The sequence below is a fragment of the Oncorhynchus mykiss genome, chromosome 11, assembly GCF_057628025.1.
Source record: "Oncorhynchus mykiss isolate SJ-2025 chromosome 11, ASM5762802v1, whole genome shotgun sequence".
Lineage (NCBI taxonomy): Eukaryota > Metazoa > Chordata > Actinopteri > Salmoniformes > Salmonidae > Oncorhynchus > Oncorhynchus mykiss.
Window position 1 is genome coordinate 86,962,388 of NC_143032.1, and position 17,766 is coordinate 86,980,153.

Sequence of the window (17,766 nt, forward strand, 5' to 3'; positions counted from 1 at the left end):
CAACTGATCAACTAACCAGGGCCCCTTCCAACTGACCAACTCACCAACTAACCAGGGCACCTTCCAACTAACCAACAAATCAGGGCACCTTCCAACTGACCAACTGGCCAACTAACCAGGGCACCTTCCAACTAACCAACTAACCAGGGCACCTTCCAACTGACGAACTAACTAGGACACCTTCCAACTGACCAACTAACTAGGACACCTTCCAACTGACCAAGTTATCAACTAACCAGGGCACCTTCAAACTGACCAGGACACATTCCAACTAACCAATAGACCAACTAACCAACTAACCAGGGCACCTTCCAACTGACCAACTCACCAACTATCCAGGACACCTTCCAACTAACCAACTCACCAACTAACCAGGACACCTTCCAACTAACAAACTCACAAACTGACCAGGGCCCCTTGCAACTGACCAACTAACCAGGGCACCTACTAACTGACTTACCGACCAACTAACCAGGGAACCGTCCAACTGTACCAACTGACAAACTAACCAGGACACCTTCCAACAGACCAACTAACCAGGGCACCTTCCAACTGATCAACTAACCAGGGCCCATTCCAACTGACCAAATAACCAGGGCACCTTCCAACTGATCAACTAACCAGGGCCCCTTCCACCTGACCAACTGACCAACTAACCAGGACACCTTCCACCTGACCAACTGACCAACTAACCAGGACACCTTCCAACTGACCCACTGACCAACTAACCAGGGCACCTTCCAACTGACCAACTAACCAGGGCACCTTCCAACTGACCAACTAACCAGGGCACCTTCCAACTGACCAACTGACCAACTAACCAGGGCACCTTCCAAATGACCAACTGACCAACTAACCAGGGCACATTCCAACTGACCAACTAACCAGGGCACCTTCCAACTGACCAACTAACCAGGGCACCTTCCAACTGACCAACTAACCAGGGCACCTTCCAACTTACCATCTGAACAACTAACCAGGACACCTTCCAAATGACCAACTGACCAACTAACCAGGGCACCTTCCAACTGACCAACTAACCAGGGCACCTTCCAACTGACCAACTAACCAGGGCACCTTCCAACTGACCAACTAACCAGGACACCTTCCAACTGACCAACTAACCAGGACACCTTCCAACTGACCAACTAACCAGGGCACCTTCCAACTGACCCACTGACCAACTAACCAGGGCATCTTCCAACAGACCAACTAACCAGGGCACCTTCCAACTGACCAACTAAACAGGACACCTTCCAACTGACCAACTATCCAGGACACCTTCCAACTGACCAACTGACCAACTAACCAGGGCACCTTCCAAATGACCAACTGACCAACTAACCAGGGCACCTTCCAACTGACCAACTAACCATGGCACCTTCCAACTGACCAACTAACCAGGGCACCTTCCAACTGACCAACTAACCAGGACACCTTCCAACTGACCATCTGACCAACTAACCAGGACACCTTCCAACTGACCAACTAACCAGGGCACCTTCCAACTGACCAACTAACCAGGGCACCTTCCAACTGACCAACTAACCAGGACACCTTCCAACTGACCCACTGACCAACTAACCAGGGCATCTTCCAACTGACCTACTGACCAACTAACCAGGGCACCTTCCAACTGACCAACTGACCAGGGCACCTTCCCACTGACCAACTAACCAGGGCACCTTCCAAATGACCAACTGACCAACTAACCAGGGCACCTTCCAACTGACCAACTAACCAGGGCACCTTCCAACTGACCAACTGACAAACTAACCAGGGCACCTTCTAACTGACCAACTAACCAGGGCATCTTCCAACTGACCAACTAACCAGGACACCTTCCAACTGACCCACTGACCAACTAACCAGGGCACCTTCCAACTGACCTACTGACCAACTAATCAGGACACCGTCCAACTATACCAACTGACCAACTCACCAATTAACCAGGGCACTTTCCAACTGACCAACTGAACCACAGTTAAAAGCTAGCATTGTTGTCCATGACTACCTGAATCAACCTAACTTTTCTTTATTTTTCTCTCCCTCTCTCTCCTTTACTTTCCCTCTTACTGTCTTTCTCTACTTTCACTCTCTCTGTCTCTCCTTCACTCTCTCTCTCTGTCTCTCCTTCACTCTCTCTGTCTCTCCTTCACTCTCTCTCTCTCTCTCTCTGTCTCTCTCTCTGTCTCTCTCTCTGTCTCTCTCTACTTTCACTCTCTCTGTCTCTCCTTCACTCCCTCTCTCTCTCTCTCTCTCTCTCTCTCTCTCTCTCTCTTTCTGAATTTAAAACAAGTTTGCCCTCTGAAGCAGGAAATTACACACGTCTAGACAGGAAGTAGGGTGGCATTATAGGATCACTCCTGCCTCCTGGGGAATGGAAACACCATTCCGTTTCTGACTATAGGTTTCTTCTAGATGTTTGCTCATTCCCTGTATAGTGCACTACTTTTGACCACAGCCCGTCAGGCTTTCAACATTGGCGCCAGACAAAAGCAAATGAAGGATGTACCATTACATCTTTTCTAGTGTTAGTGTGTAAGTGTGGACTAATTCTCTCTATTCTAGTGTTTTTTAATTATTTTTTATTTCACCTTTACTTAACAAGAACAAGTTCTCATTTGCAACCTGGCCAAGATAAAGCATAGCAATTCGACGCATACATACAGATACAGAGTGACACACGGAATAAACAAAACATACAGTCAATAATACAGTAGAAAAAATAAAACAAAAAGTCTATATACAGTGAGTGCAAATGGGGTAAGATAAGGGAGTTAAGGCAATAAATAGGCCATGCTGGCGAAGTAATTACAATATATCAATTAAACACTGGAATGGTAGATGTGCAGAAGATGAATGTGCAAGTAGAGATACTGGGGTGCAAAGGAGCAAGATAAATACAGTATGGGTATGAGGTAGATAGATGGGCTGTTTACAGATGGGCTATGTACAGGTGCAGTGATCTGCGAGCTGCTCTGACAGCTGGTGCTTAAAGCTAGTGAGGGGGTTTTGGGGGTGACCAGTGAGATATACCTGCTGGAGTGCATGCTACGGGTGGGTGCTGCTATGGTGACCAGTGAGCTGAGATAAGGCGGGGCTTAACCTAGCAAAGACTTATAGATGACATGGAGCCAGTGGGTTTGGCGACGAGTATATAGCGAGGGCCAACCAACGAGAGCACACAGGTCGCAATGGTGGGTAGTGTATGGGGCTTTGATGACAAAACAGATGGCACTGTGATAGACTGCATCCAGTTTGTTGAGTAGAGTGTTGGAGGCTATTTTATAGATGACATCACCGACGTCGAGGATCGGTAGGATGGTCAGTTTTAAGAGGGTATGTTTGGCAGCATGAGTGAATGATGCTTTGTTGCGATATAGGAAGCCGATTCTAGATTTAATTTTGGATTGGAGATGCTTAATGTGAGTCTGGAAGGAGAGTTTACAATTTAACCAGACACCTAGGTATTTGTAGTTGTCCACATATTCTAAGTCAGAACTGTCCAGAGTAGTGATGCTGGACGGGCGAGCAGGTGAGGGCAGTGATCGATTGAATAGCATGCATTTAGTTTTACTTGCATTTAAGAGCAGTTGGAGGCGACGGAAGGAGAGTTGTATGGCATTGAAGCTCGTCTGGAGGTTAGTTAACACAGTGTCCAAAGAGGGGCCAGAAGTATACAGGATGGTGTCGTCTGTGTAGAGGTGGATCAGAGAATCACCAGCAGCAAGAGTGACATCACCAGCAGCAAGAGTGACATCATTGATGTATACAGAGAAGAGAGTCAACCCAAGAATTGAACCCGATGGAACCCCTATAGGGACTGCCAGAGGTCCGGACAACATGCCCTCCAATTTGACACACTGAACTCTCTGAGAAGTAGTTGGTGAACCAGGCGAGGCAGTCATTTGAGAAACCAAGGCTGTCTAGTCTGCCAATAAGAATGCGGTGATTGACAGAGTCAAAAGCCTTGGCCAGGTTGATGAATACGATGAATAAAGTAATGCCTCATATCGATGGCAGTTATGTCGTTTAGGACCTTGAGCGTGGCTGAGGTGCACCCGTGACCAGCTCGGAAACCAGATTGCATAGCGGAGAAGGTATGGTGGGATTCGAAATGGTCGGTGATCTGTTTGTTAACTTGGCTTTCGAAGACCTTAGAAAGACAGGGCAGGATAGATATAGGTCTGTAGTAGTTTGGGTCTAGAGTGTCACCCCCCTTTGAAGAGGGGGATGACCGCGGCAGCTTTCCAATCTTTGGGAATTTCAGACGGTGCGAGAAAGAGGTTGAACAGGCTAGTAAAAGGGGGTTGCAACAATTTCGGCAGATAATTTTAGAAAGAGAGGGTCCAGATTGTCTAGCCCGGTCCATATTTTGCAGCTCTTTCAGAACATCAGCTATCTGGAATTGGGTGAAGGAGAAATGGTGGGGGCTTTGGCGGGTTGCTGTGGAGGGTGCCGGGCAGTTGACCGGGGTTGGGGTAGCCAGGTGAAAAGCATGGCCAACCGTAGAGAATGCTTATTGAAATTCTCAATTATAGTGGATTTATCGGTGGGAACACTGTTTCCTAGCCTCAGAGCAGTGAGCAGCTGGGAGGAGGTGCTCTTATTCTCCATGGACTTTACAGTGTCCCAGAACTTTTCTGAGTTTGTACTACAGGATGCAAATTTCTGTTTGAAAAAGCTATTCTTAGCTTTCCTAACAGCCTGTGTATATTTGTTTCCTAACTTCCTTGAAAAGTTGCACATCACGGGGGCTATTCGATGCTAATGCAGAACGCCACAGGATGTTTTTGTGCTGGTCAAGGGCAGTCAGGTCTGGAGTGAACCAAGGACTATGTGTATTCCTAGTTCTACATTGTTTTGAATGGGGCATGCTGAATTAAGATGGCGAGGAAGGCACTTTTAAAGAATTACCAGGCATCATTTACTCACGGGATGAGGTCAATGTCATTCCAGGATACCCCGGCCAGGTTGATTAGAGAGGCCTGCTTGCAGAAGTGTTACAAGTGTTAGTGTGCAAGTATGGAGTAATTCTCTCTATTCTAGTGTTAGTGTGCAAGTATGGAGTAATTCTCTCTATTCTAGTGTTAGTGTAAGTATTGAGTAATTCTCTCTATTCTAGTGTTAGTTTGTAAGTATGGAGTAATTCTCTCTATTCTAGTGTTAGTGTGTAAGTATGGAGTAATTCTCTCTATTCTAGTGTTAGTGTCTAAGAATGGAGTAATTGAAATCAAATCTTTATTTGTCACATGCGCTGAAGAATACAACCTTACAGTGAAATTACTTACAAGCCCTTAACCAACAATGCAGTTTCAATTAAAAAATGAATAATGTATATATATATATATGTGTAATTAATAAACAAAATAGGATATATAATAAATAAATAAAAGAAACCAAGGCAACAGTAAAGTAACAATAGCGAGGCTATATACAGGGGGGTACCGGTACAGAGTCAATGTGCTGGGGCACCGGTTAGTTGAGGTACTGATAGGTATCGTTATTAAAGTGACTATGCATATTTAATTAAAAGAGAGTAGCAGCAGCGTAAATGAGGGGAGGGGGGGCAAGGCAAATAGTCTGGGTTGCCAATTGATTAGATGTTCAGAAGTCTTATGGCTTGGGGAAGGCGCTGTTCAGAAACCTCTTGGACCTAGACTTGGTGCTCCGGTACCGCTTGCAGTGTGGTAGCAGAGAGAACAATCTATGACTATGGTGGCTGGAGTCTTTGACAAATTTTCGGTCCTTCCTCTGACACCGCCTGGTATAGAGGTCCTGGTTGGTAGGAAGGTAGTCCCCGGTGATGTACCTAGCCGTACGTACTTCCTCTGTAGTGCCTTGCAGTCGAGGGGGCCGAGCAGTTGCCATACCAGGCAGGGATGCAACGGGTTCGGATGCTCTTGATGGTGCAGCTGTAAAACCTTTTGAGGATCTGAGGACCCATGACAAATCTTTTCAGTCTCCTGAGGGGGAATAGGTTTTGTCGTGCCTTTCTCACAACTGTCTTAGTGTGCTTGTTTGTTGGTGATGTGGACGCCAAGGAACTTGAAGCTCTCAACCTGCTCCACTACAGCCCCGTCGATGAGAATGGGGTCATGCTCGGTCCTCCTTTTCCTGTAGTCTACAATCATCTCCTTTGTCTTGATCACGTTGAGGGAGAGGTTGTTGTCCTGGCACCACACGACCAGGTCTCTGACCGTCATTGTCGGTGATCAGGCCAATCACTGTTGTGTCATCTGCAAACTTAAATGATGGTGCTGGAGTCGTGCCTGGCCATGCAGTCATGAGTGAACAGGAAGGTACTGAGCACGCACCCCTGAGGGGCCCCTTTGTTGAGGATCAGTGTGGCGGATGTTATTACCTACCCTCGCCACCTGGGGGTGGCCTGTCAGGAAGTCCAGGATCCAGTTACAGAGGGAGGTGTTTAGTCCCAGGGTTCTTAGCTTAGTGATGAGCTTTGAGGCCACTATGGTGTTGAACGCTGAACTGTAGTCAATGAATAGCATTCTCACGTGGGTGTTCCTTTTGTCAAGGTGGGAAAGGGCAGTTTGGAGTGCAATAGAGACTGCATCATCTGTGGATCGTTTGGGGCGGTGTGCAAATTGGAGTGGGTCTAGGAACTCTGGAATAATGGTGTTGTGATGTGAGCCATGACTAACCTTTCAAAGCACTTCATTGCTTTAGACATGAGTGCTACGGGTCTGTAATCATTTAGGTAGGTTACCTTGGTGTTCTTGAGCACAGGGACTATGGTGGTCTGCTTGAAACATGTTGGTATTACAGACTCAGACAGGTTGAAAATGTCAGTGAAGACACTTACCAGTTGGTCAGAGCATGCTCAGAGTACACGTCCTGGTAATCCGCCTTGTGAATGTTGACTCACATCGGCTATGGAGAGCGTGATCTCACAGTTGTCCAGAACAGCTGATGCGCTCATGCATGCTTCAGTGTTGCTTCCCTTGAAGTGAGCATTGAAGTAATTTAACTCTGGTAGGCTTGTGTCACTGGGCAGCTTGCGTCTTTGCTTCCCTTTGTAGCCTGTAGTAGTTTGCAGGCCCTGCCACATCCAACGAGCGTCGGAGCCAGTGTAGTATGATTCAATCTTAGTCCTGTATTGATACTTTGCCTTATTGGAGGGCATAGCGGGATTTATTATAAGCTTCCCGGTGAGATCCCACTCCTTGAAAATGGCAGCTCTACCCTTTAGCTCTGTGCGGATGATGCCTGTAATCCATGGCTTCTGGTTGGGGTATGTTCGTATCGTCACCGTGGGGACATCATCAATGCACTTATTGATGAATCCATCTCCTCCAGCTCCATTAGAATAGAACACTGATTAGAATAATAATCTGTAGTCTACATTAAGTATCTCCTATAGCAAACTAATCATATATTGTCTACATTAAATATCTACTATAACAACCTAATCATCTGTAGTCTACATTAAGTATCTACATAGTTTGGGAACACAGTGAACATGTGAGTGTCCATAATAAAATCGTAAAATCGTGAGATCATGCAATGATTAAAGAGAAATGAATACGAAGTGTATTCCCCAATCCTAAAAATCTGTAGAAATCCATAAGAAGAATGCCTCTAGTAAACTCATTGTACGAGTCGAAACAGCCTTCCCTTAATGTGAATACATTTTTTGAATAGAGTGAGGGTGATAGCTAACCTTTGTCATTGGCTGAAGATTGCTCTTTTGAAGCCATGATTCAGAAAGAGCTTTCATCTTGGTTTATAAAGATATTCTACTTATGCAAAACCACCAAAACCATGATCAGTTCCAGTATCTTGTCAGTGGTTACTAGCATCAATGTTGAGCAGAGGTTCTCCAGGTGCTGCCCGTGCTCAGCATGCAGGCAGAGGTTCTCCAGGTGCTGCCCGTGCTAAGCATGCAGGCCGACAGAATAACACGACAGAGAGAACAAAGCAGTGATAGTTGTGTTGACCACGACGATATTCCACGTGAGAGTCCATAATGCAAACAGAACTTAAGAGATGATCCAAATGAAAAAAAAGGAACATTTAGTGTATTCAGATTGAAGAACCCCTAAAGCCACAAGGACAGACTCCATTAAGAGGAACTGTAGATTCAAGTAAATGTTTTTAGTACCGAATATTGAGCTGATAAGCACCAACATTTTGAAGGTCCTAGCAGAGTTGCTAAACAGGTTTCATATTTTGACTAGTTGATGTCAGTTAGTACAGAACTGTGTCAGTGCAACAGGCCAAAATGATAGGATTTTAAGAGAGGGTCGCTGGGGTTGTTGACTTTAGAGAGTACATATTCTGCTTAACGGGAAACTGTATCATCAGAAGTGTGTCTGAAGTATAATTCTGTATACTCATGGTTTTAATTAAGACATCCTGCCCAAGATGCAATAAACCTGATTAATATTAAGAATTTGTAGCACGGATTAAGATTTTTTATTTTCTTTCTTCCAGGATTTATGGAATGTCCACTACCAAGTTTTCTGACAAGTTTACCAATTATTCTGCATCTCTCCCTTTGAAATGCTTCCGAGACAGGTGCCTTGGGGGAACAGTTAGTTCAAAGGGATCCGAATCCGGCTCTTAAGGGAGCTCCAAAAATAACTACGGCCTCGCAATTTTTTGTTTGTTTTTAGCATCCACACACAACCCACCTGTGATATTAATAATTTGTTTGATTTATTTTGTGGGGTCTTTTAATTTTGGTTTTAGTGGGTTTTTCCACAGGTTAGAAAGTATGAACCTTGAAAGACTCAAAAATGAAAATTTCTGAAGTATCTATTGTCAGTTTTGTTGGCACACATGTACATTCTCTTGATAAGACATTTACTGAAAAACCCAATGTAATCCTGGTGCACAAAATGTTTGGAATATTTAAAATATCTGTAAATAATGTCTGAGGTGCAGGGAAAGAAAAGCGAACGAAACCCTCACTTAATATGGTTGACTGACCTCTGTTCTGACTTTCTGGTGAGGCCTGATCACCCTTACTAGAAAGACTGGAGACATTGGGTGTGATTTAAATGGGCTACGGAAACACTAATGATTAGGTAGAAGTTGATCATTTAGCAATAGTCATATGTGTGATTCGGACCACGAGAAGGAAAGAGGGAGAGAGCTGGATGGTCAGGACGTCACCAGATTGGGTCTGCTAGACGGTCAGGACGTCACCAGATTGGGTCTGCTCGACGGTCAGGACGTCACCAGATTGGGTCTGCTGGACGGTCAGGAAGTCACCAGATAGGGTCTGCTGGACGGTCAGGACGTCAACCCCTCTTACCGGCTGAAGTAATGGCGACAATATCTTTCACTATGGTCCTTCACCTCCTGAAACCTGAGTCCGAGCCAGCAACCTGTTCACAGTAGACTCTATCAACTGCCTTTTCTCTCAGGAGTGTGACATGAGTCCACGTGGAGTGAGTATGGAGAGAGACCCAGGCCAAACTTCTCTCATGCTGCTGGTAGGAAAATGGACAAGACATAATGGACCGTAAAGGACAGTGGCTGCTCAGAGAAATCAGGACATTGTCAAGGGTCAATCCACTTTGAACATGTGCCATTGGAAGGATGAAATGTAAAGCTATCTGAAGAAGAAAATTAAGAAACGGCAGAAGAATGAGTGCCGGGAGGGAGAGGGGTCATCAACCGTGCCGTAATTGATTTAGGCTGGTCCAAAATGGTTTATTTGGGGTGTCAGGTTGATTGTGGAGGTCTGCACACTGCTAAAGTCTATAGTAATTTACATTGAGATACTGATCTGTCATTACCACAAATGGGGACAGTGATGAAAAAGTTAATGCTAGAAATATAAGAGGAATATACTGTGTGCCAATGTAAACCTACATTCTGCCAGTATCAGTGTGTGCTAAGTAGAGGATCTTAAAGTGATAGCACCAACGTGAAGCATCAAGGACTGTGATTCTACATTTGGATTAGACAAATTATCAATAGTTCTAATTCAGTGGCGATTTTAGCATGTAAATCTTGGTGAGGCAACAAAAACATGTATGCATGCCAGTAAAGCCACGAAACAACACTAAACAATACATATATAACAATATAATGGCAACCTGGCTATCAGCGGAGCCTTGTCTGGCAGCAAACGGTTCATTGAGCCTCATTTACTGCCTTTAAAAAACAGCTAATTTGGCCGACCCCACATGTGGTTTCCACTGACAGTTGAGCTGTAGGAACATAAGGGGAAGACGAGCGGATAACAGGCCTTGGGCTCCCGAGCGGCGCGGCAGTCTAAGGCACTGCATCTCAGTGAAAGAGACGTCACTACAGTCCCTGGTTTGAATCCAGGCTGTATCACATCCGGCCGTGATTCTTATAAATAAGAATTTGTTCTTAACTGACTTGCCCTGTTAAATAAAGGTTACACCACCAGGGTGAGGCACATGGGCTACTAACAGCTTACTACACAACAGACACTTAGTATTACTTTCTTAGCTACAGTATACATAGCTCCTTGGTATAATACATAATTTATGCAGCAGCATACAAGACATTGGACTCACCTTGTTGTGCTCACTTGAACAGAACAGTGTCGAGCCAGTCCTTTGTGCTTTATCTGGACACGATTCGTCCGGACCTCCAACAGCCAAAGCTAAGTAGTAACATTAACATGATGCCTTCTGATTGCAGTCGCTGTACTCGCCTTACGGCGAGGATAGCTGTGCTACAAGCCCAGCTTCAGACGCAATCGTTAGGCAAGGGTAATTTCAGTGTAGGAAAGGATGAAACAGCGTCTGTGCCACAAATAAGTACAGATAGTAGTATAAATCCCCTGGCAACAGTCCCCGCAGCCGGACAACTTTCTCACGGTTTCTGGAAGGAAATGCTGTAGGAACGCTCAACCGGTGTCGCTCATTCAGCCGACAGAAACTTTCAACCGGTTTTCCCCATTAAGCAGCGAGTCGGAGTCAGAGGCCGAGTCTTCTCTGGTCTCTACTCCTCCCGTTACGGGGTCTGAGACGCCGAAGCTTCCCACCATTAGCTCTGACAAATTGAAAACTCTAGTCATTGGCGACTCCATTACCCGCAGTATTAGACTTAAAACGAGTCATCCAGCGATCATACACTGTTTACCAGGTGGCAGGGCTACCGACGTTAAGGCTAATCTGAAGATGGTGCTGGCTCAAGCTAAAACTGGCGAGTGTAGAGAGTATAGAGATATTGTTATCCACGTCAGCACCAATGATGTTAGGATGAAACAGTCAGAGATCACCAAGCATAACATAGCTTCTGCGTGTAAATCAGCTAGAAAGATGTGTCGGCATCGAGTAATTGTCTCTGGCCCCCTCCCAGTTAGGGGGAGTGATGAGCTCTACAGCAGAGTCTCACAACTCAATTGCTGGTTGAAAACTGTTTTCTGCCCCTCCCAAAAGATAGAATTTGTAGATAATTGGCCCTCTTTCTGGGACTCACCCACAAACAGGACCAAGCCTGACCTGCTGAGGAGTGACGGACTCCATCCTAGCTGGAGGGGTGCTCTCATCTTATCTACCAACATAGACACTCCTCTAGCTCCACAATGAAATAGGGTGCAGGCCAGGTAGCAGGCTGTTAGCCAGCCTGCCAGCATGGTGGAGTCTGCCACTAGCACAGTCAGTGTAGTCAGCTCAGCTATCACCATTGAGACCGTGTCTGTGCCTCGACCTGGGTTGGGCAAAACTAAACATGGCGGTGTTCGCCATAGCAATCTCACTAGGATAAAGACCACCTCCATTCCTGTCATTATTGAAAGAGATCATGATACCTCACATCTCAAAATAGGGCTACTTAATGTTAGATCCCTTACTTCAAAGGCAATTATAGTCAATGAACTAATCACTGATCATAATCTTAATGTGATTGGCCTGACTGAAACATGGCTTAAGCCTGATGAATTTACTGTGTTAAATGAGGCCTCACCTCCTGGCTACACTAGTGACCATATCCCCCGTGCATCCCGCAAAGGCGGAGGTGTTGCTAACATTTACGATAGCAAATTTCAATTTACAAAACAAAAAATGACGTTTTTGTCTTTTGAGCTTCTAGTCATGAAATCTATGCAGCCTACTCAATCACTTTTTATAGCTACTGTTTACAGGCCTCTTGGGCCATATACAGCGTTCCTCACTGAGTTCCCTGAATTCCTATCAGACCTTGTAGTCATAGCAGATAATATTCTAATCTTTGGTGACTTTAATATTCACATGGAAAAGTCCACAGACCCACTCCAAAAGGCTTTCGGAGCCATCATCGACTCAGTGGGTTTTGTCCAACATGTCTCTGGACCCACTCACTGTCACAGTCATACGCTGGACCTAGTTTTGTCCCATGGAATAAATGTTGTGGATCTTAATGTTTTTCCTCATAATCCTGGACTATCGGACCACCATGTTATTACGTTTGCAATTGCAACAAATTATGTGCTCAGACCCCAACCAAGGAACATCAAAAGTTGTGCTATAAATTCACAGACAACACAAAGATTCCTTGATGTCCTTTCAGATTCCTTTCAGATACCCAAGGACGCCAGAGGACAAAAATCAGTTAACCACCTAACTGAGGAACTCAATTTAACCTTGCGCAATACCCTAGATGCAGTTGCACCCCTAAAAACTAAAAACATTTCTCATAAGAAACTAGCTCCCTGGTACACAGAAAATACCCGAGCTCTGAAGCAAGCTTCCAGAAAAATGGTGCAGTACCGAAGAGCCCTTACTGCTGCTCGATCATCCTATTTTTCTAATTTAATTGAGGAAAATAAGAACAATCCAAAATTCCTTTTTGATACTGTCTCAAAGCTAACTAAAAAGCAGCATTCCCCAAGAGAGGATGACTTTCACTTTAGCAGTGATAAATTCATGAACTTCTTTGAGGAAAAGATTATGATTATTAGAAAGCAAATTACGGACTCCTCTTTAAATCTGCGTATTCCTTCAAAGCTCAGTTGTCCTGAGTCTGGACAACTCTGCCAGGACCTAGGATAGAGAGACGCTCAAGTGTTTTAGTACTATATCTCTTGACACAATGATGAAAATAATCATGGCCTCTAAACCTTCAAGCTGCATACTGGACCCTATTCCAACTAAACTACTGAAAGAGCTGCTTCCTGTGCTTGGCCCTCCTATGTTGAACATAATAAACGGCTCTCTATCCACCGGATGTGTACCAAACTCACTAAAAGTGGCAGTAATAAAGCCTCTCTTGAAAAAGACAAACCTTGACCCAGATAATATAAAAAACTATCGGCCTATATCGAATCTTCCATTCCTCTCAAAAATTTTAGAAAAGGCTGTTGCGCAGCAACTCACTGCCTTCCTGAAGACAAACAATGTATACGAAATGATTCAGTCTGGTTTTAGACCCCATCATAGCACTGAGACGACACTTGTGAAGAAGGTAAATTACATTTTAATGGCATCGGACCGAGGCTCTGCATCTATCCTCGTGCTCCTAGACCTTAGTGCTGCTTTTGATACCATCGATCACCACATTCTTTTGGAGATTGGAAACCCAAATTGGTCTACACGGAGAAGTTCTGGCCTGGTTTAGATCTTATCTGTCGGAAAGATATCAGTTTGTCTCTGTGAATGGTTTGTCCTCTAACAAATCAACTGTAAATTGCGGTGTTCCTCAAGGTTCCGTTTTAGGACCACTATTGTTTTCACTATATATTTGACCTCTTGGGGATGTTATTCGAAAACATAATGTTAACTTTCACTGCTATGCGGATGACACACAGCTGTACATTTCAATGAAACATGGTGAAGCCCCAAAATTGCCCTTGCTAGAAGCATGTGTTTCAGACATAAGGAAGTGGATGGCAGAAACGTTCTACTTTTAAACTCGGACAAAACAGAGATGCTTGTTCTAGGTCCCAAGAAACAAAGAGATCTTCTGTTGAATCTGACAATTAATCTTAATGGTTGTGCAGTCGTCTCAAATAAAGCTGTGAAGGACCTCGGCGTTACTCTGGACCCTGATCTCTCTTTTGAAGAACATATCAAGACCATTTCAAGGACAGCTTTTTTCCATCTATGTAACATTGCAAAAATCAGAAACTTTCTGTCCAAAAATGATGCAGAAAAATTAATCCATGCTTTTGTCACTTCTAGGTTAGACTACTGCAATGCTCTACTTTCCGGCTACCCGGATAAAGCACTAAATAAACTTAAGTTAGTGCTAAATACGGCTGCAAGAATCCTGACTAGAACCCAAAAATTTGATCATATTACTCCAGTGCTAGCCTCTCTACACTGGCTTCCTGTCAAAGCAAGGGCTGATTTCAAGGTTTTACTGCTAACCTACAAAGCATTACATGGGCTTGCTCCTACCTATCTCTCTGATTTGGTCCTGCCGTACATACCTACACGTACGCTACGGTCACAAGACGCAGGCCTCCTAATTGTCTCTAGAATTTCTAAGCAAACAGCTGGAGGCAGGGCTTTCTCCTATAGAGCTCCATTTTTATGGAACGGTCTGCCTACCCATGTCAGAGACGCAAACTCGGTCTCAACCTTTAAGTCTTTACTGAAGACTCATCTCTTCAGTGGGTCATATGATTGAGTGTAGTCTGGCCCAGGAGTGGGATGGTGAACGGAAAGGCTCTGGAGCAACGAACCGCCCTTGCTGTCTCTGCCTGGCCGGTTCCCCTCTTTCCACTGGGATTCTCTGCCTCTAACCCTATTACAGGGGCTGAGTCACTGGCTTACTGGGGCTCTCTCATGCCGTCCCTGGAAGGGGTGCGTCACCTGAGTGGGTTGATTCACTGATGTGGTCATCCTGTCTGGGTTGGTGCCCCCCCTTGGGTTGTGCCACGGCGGAGATCTTTGTGGGCTATACTCAGCCTTGTCTCAGGATGGTAGGTTGGTGGTTGAAGATATCCCTCTAGTGGTGTGGGGGCTGTGCTTTGGCAAAGTGGGTGGGGTTATATCCTTCCTGTTTGGCCCTGTCCGGGGGTGTCCTCGGATGGGGCCACAGTGTCTCCTGACCCCTCCTGTCTCAGCCTCCAGTATTTATGCTGCAGTAGTTTATGTGTCGGGGGGCTAGGGTCAGTTTGTTATATCTGGAGAACTTCTCCTGTCCTATTCGGTGTCCTGTGTGAATCTAAGTGTGCGTTCTCTAATTCTCTCCTTCTCTCTTTCTTTCTCTCTCTCGGAGGCCCTGAGCCCTAGGACCATGCCCCAGGACTACCTGACATGATGACTCCTTGCTGTCCCCAGTCCACCTGGCTGTGCTGCTGCTCCAGTTTCAACTGTTCTGCCTTATTATTATTCGACCATGCTGGTCATTTATGAACATTTGAACATCTTGGCCGTGTTCTGTTATAATCTCCACCCGGCACAGCCAGAAGAGGACTGGCCACCCCACATATGCTCTCTCTAATTCTCTCTTTCTTTCTCTCTCTCGGAGGACCTGAGCCCTAGGACCATGCCCCAGGACTACCTGACATGATGACTCCTTGCTGTCCCCAGTCCACCTGACCGTGCTGCTGCTCCAGTTTCAACTGTTCTGCCTTATTATTATTATTCGAATACAGCAGCATACATTGCACCGGTGTGTGCTATATATTGATTCACAACTTTGTGTGAAGTAAATATGCTAGGCTAAAGGCTTCCATGCGACAACAGATAATGTGCTTTTTTATTTTTTGACAATCTGCTGCTGTGCTTGTTGTGTATATTGTAGAGTGTCACATTGGCGGAAAATGTTGTAATTTCCCAGGACTTGTCAATTAATTTTTGGGGAGAATTGTGAAGTGTACTGGTGTTAATCCCTATTCCAGACTGGGATATGGTGAATTATATGCTCCATCTCAACCCGTCCAGACTTATTTGGCTGCGGTATAGTCTGTATGGAGGTACGATATTAAAAAAAGAATTTGTCTGAGATGAATTAGTGTGTGTGACTGTGTGTGACTGTGTGTGACTGTGTGTGACTGTGTTGGGGGAAAAAGTGACGTTACTGCTGCAGAATGTGGCTGCTAAAAAGTGAACTAGAAACACAATGTAATGGAACTACATAACCCTGAGAAAAACCATCCCAAAGGGCACCCTATTCCCTATGTAGTGCACTACTTTAGACCAGAGCCCTATTCCCTATATAGTGCACTACTTTAGACCAGAGCCCTATTCCCTATATAGTGCACTACTTTAGACCAGAGCCCTATTCCCTATATAGTGCACTACTTTAGACCAGAGCCCTATTCCCTATATAGTGCACTACTTTAGACCAGTGCCCTATTCCCTATATAGTGCACTACTTTAGACCAGAGCCCTATTCCCTATATAGTGCACTACTTTAGACCAGAGCCCTATTCCCTATATAGTGCACTACTTTAGACCAGAGCCCTATTCCCTAAATAGTGCACTACTTTAGACCAGGGCCCTATTCCCTATATAGTGCACTACTTTAGACCAAAGCCCTATTCCCTATATAGTCTACTACATTAGACCAGAGCCCTATTCCCTATGTAGTGCACTACATTAGACCAGAGCCCTATTCCCTATATAGTGTACTACTTTAGACCAGAGCCCTATTCCCTATATAGTGCACTACTTTAGACCAGGGCCCTATTCCCTATATAGTGCACTACATTAGACCAGAGCCCTATTCCCTATATAGTGCACAACATTAGACCAGAGCCCTGTGGCACCCTATTCCCTATATAGTGCACAACATTAGACCAGAGCCCTGTGGCACCCTATTCCCTATATAGTGCACAACATTAGACCAGAGCCCTGTGGCACCCTATTCCCTATATAGTGCACAACATTAGACCAGAGCCCTGTGGCACCCTATTCCCTATATAGTGCACAACATTAGACCAGAGCCCTGTGGCACCCTATTCCCTATATAGTGCACTACTTGTTTGTCAAGTCAACCAGCGTTTTGTCTCTGCTCCTGCTTTTCCCACCCTCCTGATTTTGACCCTTGCCTGTCAAGACTCTGAGTCAGCCTGCCTGACCACTCTGCCTGCCTTGACCTGTCGTTTGCCTGCCCCTGTTGCTGTAATAAACATTGTTACTTCAACACATTCTGCATTTGGGTCTTACCTGAAGCGTGATAGTACGAACTGGCCATGACTGACCCTGCAGACTTGAACCAGCTCCGCAACACCATCTCCTCCCAAGGAGCCTCCTTTGGTAGGCACAAGGAGTTGCTTCGTGGCATGAAGGAAGGGATCCAGGATGTGGCTGAACGTCACGACCTAGCATTGGATGCATTCCGGGAGCAATTCCGTGGGCAGCCTACCACAACGGTAACCTCCCAGCCCTCAGTAACCCGGATGGTAGCAGCGCTGTCACCCCGGGCATTTCTCTTCCAGTGATCCCTCGTTTTTGAGCTGCAGCCTTCTTTATTCCCCTTGGACCGCTCGCGGATAGCGTACATTATTATGTTGATGTCCAGGAGGGCACTCGCCTGGGCCAAGGCGGTGTGGGAGCAACAATCTACCGTCTGCCTTAGTCTGGAGGTATTCATGGCGGAGGTGAGAACATTTTGAGGCTTCAGTGTCCAGGAGAGAGGCTGCCCTGAAGTTACTCCGGCTTTGGAAGGACTCCCTCAGTGTGGCAGACTATGCAGGATTTCCACACTGTAGCAGAGGAGGATGCCTGGAACCCGGAAGCGCTGTTTGACACATTCCTGCACGGATTATCGGAGGAAGTAAAGTGAACTACAGTGAGATGATCCAATTCAAGGTAATTGAGTCTCCGCAGGTTCCTGTGGTATTGGGATTATTTTGGCACCAGGGACTCAATCCCTCGAGTG

General features: G+C 45.5%; 1 long non-coding RNA gene across 1 annotated transcript in view; it reads left to right on the top strand.

Moving 5' to 3' along the window:
• The window catches only part of LOC149979905 (uncharacterized), a 39,199-nt gene extending 22,167 nt beyond the window's left edge, over nt 1–17,032 (top strand). The window contains exon 2 of the long non-coding RNA XR_016484319.1: nt 15,157–17,032. This is a non-coding gene — a long non-coding RNA (uncharacterized LOC149979905). The remainder of the gene's footprint in view (nt 1–15,156) is intronic.
• The last annotated feature ends 734 nt before the right edge of the window (nt 17,033–17,766 follow it).